This window comes from Hylobates moloch, unplaced genomic scaffold (assembly GCF_009828535.3).
Source record: "Hylobates moloch isolate HMO894 unplaced genomic scaffold, HMol_V3 SCAFFOLD_13, whole genome shotgun sequence".
Classification (NCBI taxonomy): domain Eukaryota; kingdom Metazoa; phylum Chordata; class Mammalia; order Primates; family Hylobatidae; genus Hylobates; species Hylobates moloch.
In genome coordinates, this window is record NW_026652288.1 from 80338098 (window position 1) to 80352035 (window position 13938).

Here is a 13938-nt window from a genome sequence, read left to right on the forward strand (position 1 = left end):
GCTCCTAATTGGAAAGGCAAAGAGTTTGTCAGATCTGCCTCATGGTCTGTTAGCTCTTCCTGTGCAATCCTTCTTCCTCCTCTTTTCCTTTCACTGGTGTTACTCCTTAATAAGCCTTTGGGACTCCATCTCAGTACCCCCTCCCCAGAGAACCCAATCTACAGCAGTACCCTACTAGGTAACTATGACTCCATCTTCACCTTCTGTCTCTATTCCACCCACATATCTTGTACCTCTAGAAAATCTGTCCTACACCATCTACATTCCACCCCTCCTTCTAAAACTGCTTTTCATCTGCCTTAGGACTTTCAGTCGTTTAACCTATCCCCATTCTTAGTCCACCAGCCACCATCTATGTTCCCTTGCATCATGCCTTTGCCTGGACTGAATCTTCACCACAACTTTGCTATCACTTGGTTTCTCCCCTCCCAACTCTTAGACCAATCCCCAGCCCTGGGAAAGATATAGTAAAGCATCCTTTCTCCCCTCCTAGGTCTACTGAAAGAAAACCTGTAAACTGGATTTAATGGCTTAATGAAAAATCCATGCTATCTAACTTTAATTGGACCCTCAGGATGGCTAAGTAATCATTTTACTAATCTCTGTAGACTTCCACTGCACTGATGCCAAATGTTTTCTCTCTTCACTTCCTAATGTTCCTTCCTCCTAATTTCTCCTCATACTCTGAGGAGAGATTGTTAACCTCCTTCTTTTTCTGTTGATCAAGTATGTAGTCTATTGCCTTTACTTATCCAGATCCATCACACCTCTCTTTCCCTTGGAGAAATGGCCAACCATGGGCATGTGAATCAAGCCAGACCAACAAAACCCTTGTCAGAACTATTAAGGGAGAAAACTTTTGCTTGTTTGTTTTGGAGATTGCTAATCTGTAAAGAAATAAGACTGGTGCTATAAGCCCCCATATTGTTCCAGAAGGGAAGAGCCTTTCTAAGAAAAAGCCAGAGGAAAGCAGATCAGGCCCTGATGGCATCCTACTGCTTCCAGATCCACCTGTCTTAAAGCCGTCACCCCATGAGACTTCAATTACGTGTTCCAACAAATTCTCTTTATGTGTCTGTACTTTCAGCCAAGGGTCTTGATATATAAACTCCTTTCAGTCTCCAAATTTGTCTCTGTCTTTACCTATTCTGACACATTCTCACAGGCCTCTGATGGAGGTACTGTTATTGTTTGTATAGTTTTCCTCCTGTGTGTTTTTCTTTTGAACTTTGTTTGATCACATTGTTTTCTCCCATGTCTTCTTCCTCCTCATTGCCCATATTCACAATTGGTATTGGCTGAATAAATGTTACCAAGCTATTTCAAAAGTGGGTCTTTAATGAAACTAGACAGAACACACAGAACACATTTCTGAAGGTGTAAGAATGTGGCTCATTGACAGTGACTTTATTTGCAGGTGAGCGAGGTGGAGTCATTCCAGATGACGGAAGGAGAACTTTGACACAATTTCTATCCTTATATGTTCCTCAAAAGGATGCTAAGATCTCACCTCCTCACTCACTTCACCTCCATTTGGCAGTCAGTACACCCTTGAAGAATTGCCTTGTGGCACACAAATGTGAGCAGAATATGTGCTCTACTATTATGTGTAAGAGATTCTGCAGAGTTGAGGGGACTTAGGAGGAGGGAGCAGACTGATGCATATCAGCAGTCCTTAGCTGCCCTCCGAAACTTCAATGCCCAGCAGGGTTTATTTGTTGTTGTTTTCATTTTCTTCTTCATTTAATTTTAAGTAGATAATATATTTACATGATTTAAAATTCAAATCTATATAAAAAGATATACAGAGAAATTTCAGTCCCCGGCCCCTCTACCTTTTCCATCAAGTTTTCTGAAGTTTTCAGTTTATGCCTCTGTGTTAGTTTCTATTGCTGCATAACAAATTGCAACAAACTTAGTGGCTTAAAACATATTTATTATCTCATAGTTGCTGAAGGTCGGAAGTCTGAGCAGGATGTTCATAGGTTTTCTGTTCAAGTCCTCGCAAAGCCAAAATCAAGATACCAGCCAGGACTGCAGTCGCTCTAGAGCTCAGGGTCTTCTTCCAAGCTCATTCAGTTCCCTATAGCTATAGGATTGAGGTCCTTGTTTCCTTGCTGGCTGTTGACTTAGAGTTACTCTTAGGTCCAAGATGCCATCCTCAGCCTCTAGCCACATGGTCCCCTTCACATGCAGTTAACAACATGGCTGTTTTCTTTCCTCTAGGCCGATGAAGAGCATCATATTGACTGGTCCCATGTAAACTCAAGGAGAAGGGGATGATACAAGGCGTATATATAGTTGGTGGACAGAATATTGGGAGTCGTCCTAAAATTCTGCCTACCATAGCTTCCATTGTTATTTGGCTTATTAAAAATAAAAGCAAAGCAAAAATACACACACACACACACACACACACACACGCACATTTCCCCACTAAACAACAGTGGCATATAATATATACCTTACTCCATATTGTTTTTTGCACTTAATAGTATATCTGGAGTCCATTTTTTAGCAGTATATATCATCTTCATTTTTTATAGTAGTTTAGTTCTTTATTAAAATATATTATATTTATTCAACCATATTTATATACCATATACCATAAGATAACACCATATTTATTCAAATATTTTCTAACTCTTAGCCATTTTGATTTTTTCCTATATTCTCTTTGCTATTACAAATAGTGCTGTAATGAATAGTTTGCATAGCATTTTTTTTCCCCTGGGTCAAAGAAATGTGCTAGATGTTGTCAAATTCCCCTATATCAAGACGACACCATTTTGCTCTCCCTTCTTCAAGATACCTGATATGGTTTTTATTTGTGATTTTCCTTTTGTGAGTGAGGTTAAGCAACTTAAAGGGGGGATTTTTATTCATTTTTCTGTGAACTGTCTGTTCATGTTCTTTGCTATTCTTCTATTAGGTTGTTGGGCTTCTCACAGCTTCTAGAGGGTCTCAACGGGTTTAGTCATTTTCCTGTGATATGGCAAATATTTTTCCCAGTTTGTCACTGTCTTTTGACTTATGTTGTTTTGCTATGGAAGAAACTTTCATATATGTTGTTGAATTTGTCAGTCTTTCATTTTAGGGCTTCTGGATTTTGAATGAGAGAGAGAAAGGCTTTGCCCAATCAATAAACATAATCCAGCATATAAACAGAACCAAAGACAAAAACCACATGGTTATCTCAATAGACGCAGAAAAGGCCTTCAACAAAATTCAACAGCCCTTCATGCTAAAAACTCTCAATAAATTAGGTATTGATGGGACATATCTCAAAATAATAAGAGCTATTTATGACAAACCCACAGCCAATATCATACTGAATGGGCAAAAACTGGAAGCATTCCCTTTGAAAACTGGCACAAGACAGGGATGCCCTCTCTCACCACTCCTATTCAACATAGTGTTGGAAGTTCTGGCCAGGGCAATCAGACAGGAGAAAGAAATAAAGGGTATTCAATTAGAAAAAGAGGAAGTCAAATTGTCCCTGTTTGCAGATGACATGATTGTATTTAGAAAAACCCCATCGTCTCAGCCCAAAATCTCCTTAAGCTAATAAGCAACTTCAGCAAAGTCTCAGGATACAAAATCAATGTGCAAAAATCACAAGCATTCTTATACACCAATAACAGACAAACAGAGAGCCAAATCATGAGTGAATTCCCATTCACAATTGCTTCAAAGAGAATAAAATACCTAGGAATCCAACTTACAAGGGATGTGAAAGACCTCTTCAAGGAGAACTACAAACCACTGCTCAACGAAATAAAAGAGGACACAAACAAATGGAAGATCATTCCATGCTTATGGACAGGAAGAATCAATATCGTGAAAATGGCCATACTGTCCAAGGTAATTTATAGATTTAATGCCATCCCCATCAAGCTACCAATGACATTCTTCACAGAATTGGAAAAAACTACTTTAAAGTTCATATAGAACCAAAAAAGAGCCCGCATTGCCAAGTCCATCCTAAGCCAAAAGAACAAAGCCGGAGGCAGCACGCTACCTGACTTTAACTATACTACAAGGCTACAGTAACCAAAACAGCATGGTACTGGTACCAAAACAGAGATACAGACCAATGGAACAGAACAGAGGCCTCAGAAATAATACCACACATCTACAACCATCTGATCTTTGACAAACCTGACAAAAAGAAGAAATGAGGAAAGGATTGCCTATTTAATAAATGATGCTGGGAAAACTGGCTAGCCATATGTAGAAAGCTGAAACTGGATCTCTTCCTTATACCTTATACAAAAATTAATTCAAGATGGATAAAAGACTTAAATGTTAGACCTAAAACCATAAAAACCCAAGAAGAAAACCTAGGCAATACCATTCAGGACATAGGCATGGGCAAGGACTTCATGTCTAAAACACCAAAAGCAATGGCAACAAAAGCCAAAATTGACAAATGGGATCTAATTAAACTAAAGAGCTTCTGCACAGCATAAGAAACTACCATCAGAGTGAACAGGCAACCTATAGAATGGGAGAAATTTTTTGCAATCTACTCATCTGACAAAGGGCTAATATCCAGAATCTACAATGAACTCAACAAATTTACAAGAAAAAAACCAACAACCCCACCAAAAAGTGGGCAAAGGATATGAACAGACACTTTTCAAAAGAAGATATTTATGCAGCCAACAGACACATGAAAAAATGTTCATCATCACTGGCCATCAGAGAAATGCAAATCAAAACCACAATGAGATACCATCTCACACCAGTTAGAATGACGATCATTAAAAAGTCAGGAAACAACAGGTGCTGGAGAGGATGTGGAGAAATAGGAACACTTTTACACTGTTGGTGGGAGTGTAAACTAGTTCAACCATTGTGGAAGTCAGTGTGGCGATTCCTCAAGGATCTAGAACTAGAAATACCATTTGACCCAGCCATCCCATTACTGGGTATATACCCAAAGGATTATAAATCATGCTGCTAGAAAGACACATGGACATGTATGTTTATCGTGGCACTATTCACAATAGCAAAGACTTGGAACCAACCCAAATGTCCATCAATGATAGACTGGTTTAAGAAAATGTGACACATATACACCATGGAATACTATGCAGCCATTAAAAAGGATGAGTTCATGTCCTTTGCAGGGACACAGATGAAGTTGGAAACCATCATTCTCAGCAAACTATCACAGGGACAAAAAACCAAACACCGCATGTTCTCACTCATAGGAGGGAACTGAACAATGAGAACACTTGGACACAGGAAGGGGAACATCACACACTGGGGCCTTTTGTGGGGTGGGGGGAGGGATAGCATTAGGAGATATACCTAATGTAAACGACGAGTTAATGGGTACAGCACATCAACATGGCACATGTGTGCATATGTAACAAACCTGCACGTTGTGCACATGTACCCTAGAACTTAAAGTATAACAAAGTAATAATAATAATAAAATTAAAAAAGAAAGGCTTTGCCCACTCAATGTTTATAAAGGAACCCACTATGTTTCTTTCTTGTACTGCATAGTTTTATTTTTTTATACGTAAATATCATATCTACTTGAAGTTTGTTCTATTATCTTGTTTAAGGCATTAATCCAATGTAATCTTTTTCAAATATCTTCCCAATCAATTGTTCAATCATCAGGAAAACTGAGGAACAAAAGTCACCAGAAACCAAATTCAAAGAGAAAAAAGCTATTCTTAAATAGTTTAAGGAGGTGCAGACTTTCTCAAGACTGTGATAAAGGGAAGTAACACTGCTTAATTATCTGACCAGGTATGCAGTGCCAACTGCCAGACAATTTTATCTAGCTGAACTTGAAGAACATTTAAACCATGTAAACTACAGAGAGAATATGGAGAAAAACCACTGATTTCAGAGCAAGAACATGTATACTTTCTATGCTCGAGTTGATAAAGTTTCCCCTCGTCCACAAATGCTACAAAACCAAAATCTTAGTCTTCTCTTTTTTTTTCAAGTTCAAATCTTTATTAATGTCCTTAAGGTACTCTGATTTTTTTAAAATTTACAAACAGTAAAATTCACTCTTTAGGGTATACAGTTTATAAGCTTCAAAAATGCATAGAATTATGTAACCATTTCCACAATGAAGGAACAGAACAGTCTCATAACCCCCCAAAAATTCTCTCAAGCTACTCCTCCCCAAACCAGAATACCCAGAAAACCTGGCAACCATTGATCTGTTCTTCATCCCTACAGTTTTTCCTTTTCTAAACATTATATGTCATATAAATGGAAACCTTCTGCTACAGTATGAATGTTTGTGTCCTCCCAAAATTCATATGTTGAAACCTAATCCCCTATGTTGTAGTATTAAGAGGTGGGGACTTTAGGGAGGTGACTAAGTCATGACAGTGTAGCCCTTGTGAATGAGATTAGTGTCCTTATAAAAAAGGCCTAAGAGAGATTGTTTGCCCCTTCCATTGTATGAAGACATATAGAAGGTGCCATCTATGAGGAACAGGTCCTTACCAGACACAAAATCTGTTGACACCTTGATCTTGGACTTCCCAGCCTCCAGAACTGTAAGCAATAAATTTCTGTTGTTTATAAATTACCCAGTTAAGGTATTACATTATAGTCGCCCAAATGGGCCAAGACACCTACTTTATGTAGGCTTTTTAGTTTGGCTTCTCTCACTCAGCATAATGCACCTGAGATTCATCCATGTTGTTATGTGTAGAAATAATCTGTTCTTTTTATTGTTAAGCAGTACTCCATGAGATGGATGTATTACCATTTATACCAAAGGTTATTTGGAATATTTCCAGTTTTCAGTGATTATAAACACTTGCACACAGATTTTCAGCATACAGATCCTGCATGTACTTTGTTAAATATATACCAAAATATTTCTTTCTTCAGGGGGACAGTGCTATAGTAAATGGTACTGTTTTTTCACTGCTAGTATAGAAAATATTTTTTCTGTATTCTGTTAACTTGCTAAACTCACTTATTAGTTCTAGAAGCTTTTGTAGATGCCTTAAAGTTTTGTATGTAGACAATCATATCATCTGCAAATAGTGATCATTTTATTTGTTCCTCATCTATCTACAGATGCTCTTCGACTTGCAGTGGCATTATGCCCCAATAGATCCATTGAATTTGAAAATACTGTAAGGCAAAAATGCATTTAATATACCTAACCTACTGAAGATCATAGCTTAGCCTAGCCTACCTTAAATGTGCTCAGAACACTTATATTAGCCTACAGTTGGACAAAATCATCTAAAACAAAGCCCATTTTACAATAAAGTGTTGAATAGCTCAAGTCATTTGTTAAATACCGTACATTATGCCAAAATGGAGATAATGGGACCTTGAGCCCTCAGGAATGAGATGGTGGTTCTCTGGAGGCTGAGTGCCCTTTGCGGTGCCCAAGGAGGCCGAGCTCTGTTGCTGCGAACCCCAATGGTCAGACCTGCTCATATCTCAGCATTTCTTCAGGACCAACCTATCCCAGATGGTGTGGAGTGCAGCACATACACTTGTCACCGAGCCACCATTCTGGCTCCAAGGCTGCACCTCTCCACTTGACTAGTGAGAGGGTTGTCAGTGGTTTGCTCCTGGGTCTGCTTCCGGCTGCTTATTTGAATCCTTGCTCTGCGATGGACTATTCCCTGGCTGCAACCCTCACTCTTCATGGTCACTGGGGCCTTGGACAAGTTGTTATTGGCTATGTTCATGGGGATACCTCGCAGAAAGCTGCCAAGGCAGGGCTTTTGGCACTTTCAGCTCTAACCTTTGCTGGGCTTTGCTATTTCAACTATCATGATGTGGGCATCTGCAAAGGTGTTGCCATGCTGTGGAAGCTCTGACCTTTTTGACTTCATAGTTTGAAGAATTGATGTATGCCTCTTTGCCTCTGCTTTGTCATGCCATTAAGCTCATAATAAGAAAGAAATAACAGATAAGTCCATTGGTGGACAGCCTTCTTCTCTTAATTACAAGATTATTTTCAGAATTTAATCTTTGAGGAAAAGGTTTGAGAGGAATTGTATCTAAGTTGTGAGACTGAGTTCTGTATTCTGGTGAGTTAATGGGGTTGCCTCCCAGCTTCTTATAAGACTCACAGTATAACTAAACGTGATATATGAGCTTTTGCCTTTTAATTTATCAGTCTGAGAATCCAGCTTTATTACTATTAGTATATTATCAAACTTCCATATTTGCCCTGGAAATAATGGACAAAGGGAAATACTCTTAATTCATGAATAAAAACTTTGCAGAAAATTAGACAGTGTTTAATTTTCGAAAACTTCCCTCTCTAGTCAGTAGATACCACCTACTGATGGTTACATATACTAGGGAAATTTTAAAATTAGGAAATGCTGTTATCTCACATTATAAATTTCTAAATCCTAGGAAGAAATGCTTGGAGTGCTTCTGAATATACAGAAGTTCCATTTAAGGGCAAGTTTCCCCTTGTAGACGTATCAAAATATTACCAATGGTAAACTGAGATTTAATTCTCAAATGTATTCTACTTGTTCTAAAACAATCTGTCCACAAATATAAAACTATAAGTAATAAATTGTTATTTTCACACAATGGGAATCTCTAATGTGAAAATGTATTCTATGAAAATAATTTGTTTAAATAAAATGTTGTATAATAAAAAAATGGAGATAATGGGTTTCATACCATTGTAAAGTAGAAAAATTATAGATCAAACCACCATAAATCAGGGATATCTATATATGCCTTCTATTTATTTTTCTTGCCTTATTGCATTGAAAAAAAACCTTCCAGTATGATACTGAATAGGAGTAATGAGAGTGGGTATCTTTGTCTTGTTCCCAATATTAGGCAAACATTCTTTCACCATGAAGCGGATGTTAACTGCAGATTTTCTTGAAGATGACTTTTGTTAGGTTAAGGAATTACCATCTGTTCTTTGGTGAGTGAGAGTTTTCATCATGAATGGATGTTGAATTTTATCTAATGATTCATCTTCATCTATTTATTTGATCATATGGTTTTTCTTCTTTAAGTTGTTTATATGATGAATTACATTGATTTTTGAATGTTGAATCTACCTTGCATTCATAATATAACCTGGTCATGTTATATTATCCTAATTATGTATTGCTGGATTAGATATTGCTTATATTTTGTTGAGGATCTTGCATCTGTGTTCATGAGGAATATTGATCTATAGCTTTCTTTACTCATAATGTCTCTGTCTGGTTTTGTAATAGGGTAATATTGGCCTCATAGAATAAGTTAGAAAGAATGTCATGCTCTTCTGTTTTCTAGAAGAGATTGTAAAGAATTGGTTTCTTTCTTAAATATTTGGTAGAATTCACCAGTGAAACAATCTGGGCCTAAAATATTTTTCTTTTTCCTTTTTCCTTTTCTTTTTTTTTTTTTTTTTTTTTTTTCTGAGACAAGGTCTGGCTCTATCGCCCAGTCTGGAGTGCAGTGGCACAATCTCGGCTCACTTCAACCTCTACCTGTCCAGCTCAAGCCATCCTCCCACCTCAGCCTCCCGACCAAGCAGCTGGGACTACAAGCACCCGCCACCATCCCTGGCTAATTTTTGTATATTTTGTAGAGACAGGCTTTGCCACGTTGCCCAGGCTGGTCTTGAACTTGATCCACTTGCCTTAGCCCCCCTCAAAGTTTTGGGATTACAGGCATGAGCCACCACACCCAGCCAAGTTTTTTTTCTTTGGAAGGTCTTTTTAATACAAACTCAATTTCAATTTCTTTAAAATATAAGGGACTATTCATGTTATCTATTTCTTCTTGAAGGAATTTTGGTAATTTGTGTCTTCTGAGTATGTCATTTAATCTAAGTTGTTGAATTTATAGACTTGGAATTGTTAATAATCCTCCCTTATTATTCTTTTAATATCAGTAGAACCTTTAGGTGATATTTCCTCTTTCATTCTAATGTTAGCCCATAGTTGGGCAAAATTAGCCTGCAGTCAAGTAATTTATGTCTTCTCTCAAGTTTTTCTTGGTCACTTTATGTTAAGAACTGTGAAGGGTTGGAGATTTTACCCTACTTGCAAACTAAGAAATTAGACTGCCAGTGTTGTAGATTCTGGTAGAAGACACATGACTCCTAAGTCAGAGACAAAGTTTAGTTTAGTGCTTACAGCAGTAGCAGCAGCCAGCCAGAGTGTCAAGATTTTTGTACCAGTTCCCTGGGCACAAATTCCCACAGGTCAACACAAAGAGGTCTAGATGATACCTGAAACTGCAGTGGCTTGTACTGCAGGAAAGGAACACTAAACTTAGAGGACCAGAATCTTTTATACTGAGAGTAAGCATTCCTTGCTCCAGAGTGAGACACTATCTCCATCTTCCAGGGCTGTTTATAGACACTATTGGGGGAAAAAAATAGTCCAGAACAAAGGGTAGTCAGTGTCTTACTCAAAAAAACATGTAGAAAAGTGAGAGATCCATAAAGAGTTGTTTCTCAACACTCTGGTTAGAAATTGATTGATTATATTGATCATTTTAAAGAACCAGCTTTCATTTGATTGTTATTCACTGATTTTCTCTATTTTTATGTTTACAATTTCATTGATTTCTGCTCCTAATTTTATTCTTTTCTTCCTTCTGTTTAATGTGGGTTTAATTTATTCTTCTGTTTCTAGTTTCTTAAAGCAGAAGCTTAGATTATTTATTTGACAACTTTTTTCTTTTCTGATGAAAGCATTTAATGCTATAAATTTTACTCAGTACTATTTCAGCTACATGCCACAAATTTTTGATGTTTTCTTTTTATTTTAATTCAGTTCAAACTATGGCCTAATTTCTATTAAGATTTTTCCTGTAACCACTGGGTTTTTTAAAAATGTGTTGATTAGTTTTCAAATGTTCATCAATTTTCCAGAAAGCTTTGTTATCGATTCCAAGTTTAATTCTGTTGTGATTGAAACGCTTTTTTAAAACTGTTATAATTTCAATTATTTTAAGTTTACTATTATTTATATCCCAGAATATAGTCTATCTTGGTGAATGTTCCATGTAAACCTGGAAAGAATGTGTATTCTGCTATTGTTAGGTGGAGCAGAAGTGTCAATTCAGTGCTCACTTTAGCAGCATATATATCAAAATTGGAATGATATAAATGTCAATTCAGTCACGTTGGTTGAGAATGTTGCTGAAGTCTTCTATATCCTTGCTCATTTTTTTCTACTTGTTCTGTCAATTCTGAGGGAAAAATTTTTAAGTCTTCAAATATAATTGTGGCTTTGTCTATTTCTTTTCTGTTCTATCAGTTTCTGATTCATGTATTTGGATGCTCTGTCATTAGACGTATACACATTTGGGATTGTTATGACTTCTTAGTCATAGAAGAATTAGTGAATTGATTATTTTTCATTATATAAGTGCCCCTCTCTTTATCTCTGATACTTTTTCTTGCTTTGAAGTCCACTTTGGTATTAATATGGTCCCTGTCATTTGTTTGGAATAATGCTTGCATGGTATATTTCTTCTATCCTTTCACTTTTTTTTTTTTTTTTTTTTGAGACAGAGTCTCGCTCTGTTGCCCAGGCTAGAGTGCAGCGGCGCGATCTCGGCTCACTGCAAGCTCCACCTCCCGGGTTCACGCCATTCTCCTGCCTCAGCCTCCCGAGTAGCTGGGACTGCAGGCACCTGCCACCATGCCTGGCTAATTTTTTGTATTTTTAGTAGAGACGGGGTTTCACCGTGTTAGCCAGGATGGTCTCGATTTCCTGACCTCGTGATCCGCCCACCTTGGCCTCCCAAAGTGCTGGGATTACAGGCGTGAGCCACCATGCCCGGCCTATCCTTTCACTTTTAACCTATTTATGTCACTGTATATAAAATAGATATCTTGTATTCAATACATAGCCGGGTCTCTTTTTTATTCAGTTTGAAAATTTCTTTTTTTAATTAGCGTCTTTAGGCCATTTACCTTTAATGTAATTATGGATGTGGCTGGATTTGAATTTGCCACTTTATTACTTGTTTTCTATTTATCCCTTCTGTCTTACATTAGTCTGCTTTTCCTTTCTCATATATTTCCAGATTATTTGGATATTTATACTCTCTCATTTTAATATACCTATTGGCATTTTTTGCTATATCTCCTTTTATTATTTTTAGTGGATGCCCTATGGATTACAATATACCTACACAACGTTTGGTTGTCCATTTAGTGTTAATATTAGCACTTAGAGTAAAAGGTATTAGACATAAGTAAGAGAAACAAAAGTCTCTTTAACCTTCCCTTCTTTTAAGTTGTGGTTGCCATTTATAGTGTAACATTGAAACCTCCACTAATTCTATAATTTTTGCTTTCAATAATCATACATAGAGATATATTTTTTAGAGACAGGATCTTGCTATTGCCCAGGCTGGCCTTGAACTCCTGAGCTCAAGCAATCTTCACACCTCAGCCTCCTAAGTAGCTGGGACTAAAGGCTCATGCCACTGCACCCAGTAGTCATACATTTTAAAGAACTTACTAAGAAAAAATATTCTTTTACATTTACCTAAACATGAGTTAGTTCTCCCTTTATTCTTAATGTTCTAACTTTCTCTCTCTTATAATTTCCTTTCAGCTTGAAGAATTTCCTTTAACATTTCTTTTAGAACAGAAAATGTCTGATAGCAATGAATTTTCTTAGTTTTTTTTCCCCTCTGAGGATATCTTTATTTCTCTATAATTCCTGAAATATATTTTCACTGATTGCAGAATTCTGGATTAATAGCTCTTTTCTTTAAGAACTTTAAAGATGTTGTTCCATTGTCTTCTAAGCTATGTAGGATTTTTAAAGATCTTTAAGAACTCTTTTTTTTTCTCTCCCTCTTTTGGTTTTTATAAGTTTGATTGTATCTGTCTGATGTGATTTTCTTTGACTTTATAAGATAACCTTATGTGTTTCACCAAATTGGAAAGTTTTCAGCCATTATTTTTTCAAATAATTTTTCTTCACCAATTTTTTTTCCTCCTGGGACTGCAATTACACAAATGTTTTATCACAAAATACTGTCCCACAAGTCTCTGATGATCCATTCATTTTTAACAAATATTTTTCTCTCAGTTCTTTACTTTGGATGATTTCTATTGAACATGTTCAAATTCACTGACTTTTCTTCACAGTCTCATTTCTGCTATTGAGCCCATCCAGTGAATTTTTTTTATTTCACATATTTTTTAGTTCTAAAACTTTCATTTGACTCTTTTGATTATAATTCTATTTATCTACTGAAAACTCCTTCATTTATTTCAAATGTGTTCACTTTTGCTTCATTAAGTTTGGTTATAATAGCTGTTTTAAAGTCTGTCTAATAATTCCAACCCCTGGATAATCTTAGGGTTAGTATCTGTTGATTGTCTTTTCGCCTGAGGATTAGTCATATTTTCCTGCCTTTTCATATGTTGAGTAGTTTTAGATTCTATCTTGGACATTTTTAATACATTTTATACTATGAGACTCTTAGTCTTATTAAAATTCTTTGGAGAATGTTGACGTTTTGTTATTGTTTTAGCAGGCAAACAGTATGGCCAAGTTCAGACTATAGATTGTCTTTCCTTCTTTGGTCAATTAGTTTAAATGTTAGTTGTTTTCAAATCTTTTGCCATGCTGCTTTGGGTCTGTACTACACACGTGCCTCTCAGAGGTTAGTCTCCAAATTGAGTGTTGATTTATGTCATAGATCACTCCTCAATACCTTTGTTATCCAGCTTTGGACCTGTTTTGTGCCTTTAAAGCTCAGTCTTGCAACATAAGATTCCAATATGACACTTCCTTCCCATCAAGTCTAATGAATTATATGGATGCTATAATACAGTCAAAAGACATGTTTTTCCATGACTGTTCCTTTGTGGCATTTGTTGTCACCCTCCTACCATTTCAGCTTAAGAGATTTGTATTTGTTCCTTGGTAGCATTTGTTGCCACCCTCCTGTCATGTCAGCTTAAGTGATTTG

General features: G+C 36.7%; 1 pseudogene; it reads left to right on the top strand.

Annotated features, from left to right (window-relative positions):
- The first annotated feature begins 7356 nt into the window (after positions 1-7356).
- LOC116481220 (succinate dehydrogenase [ubiquinone] cytochrome b small subunit, mitochondrial-like) lies at positions 7357-7835 on the top strand (annotated as a pseudogene).
- Positions 7836-13938: the final 6103 nt, after the last annotated feature.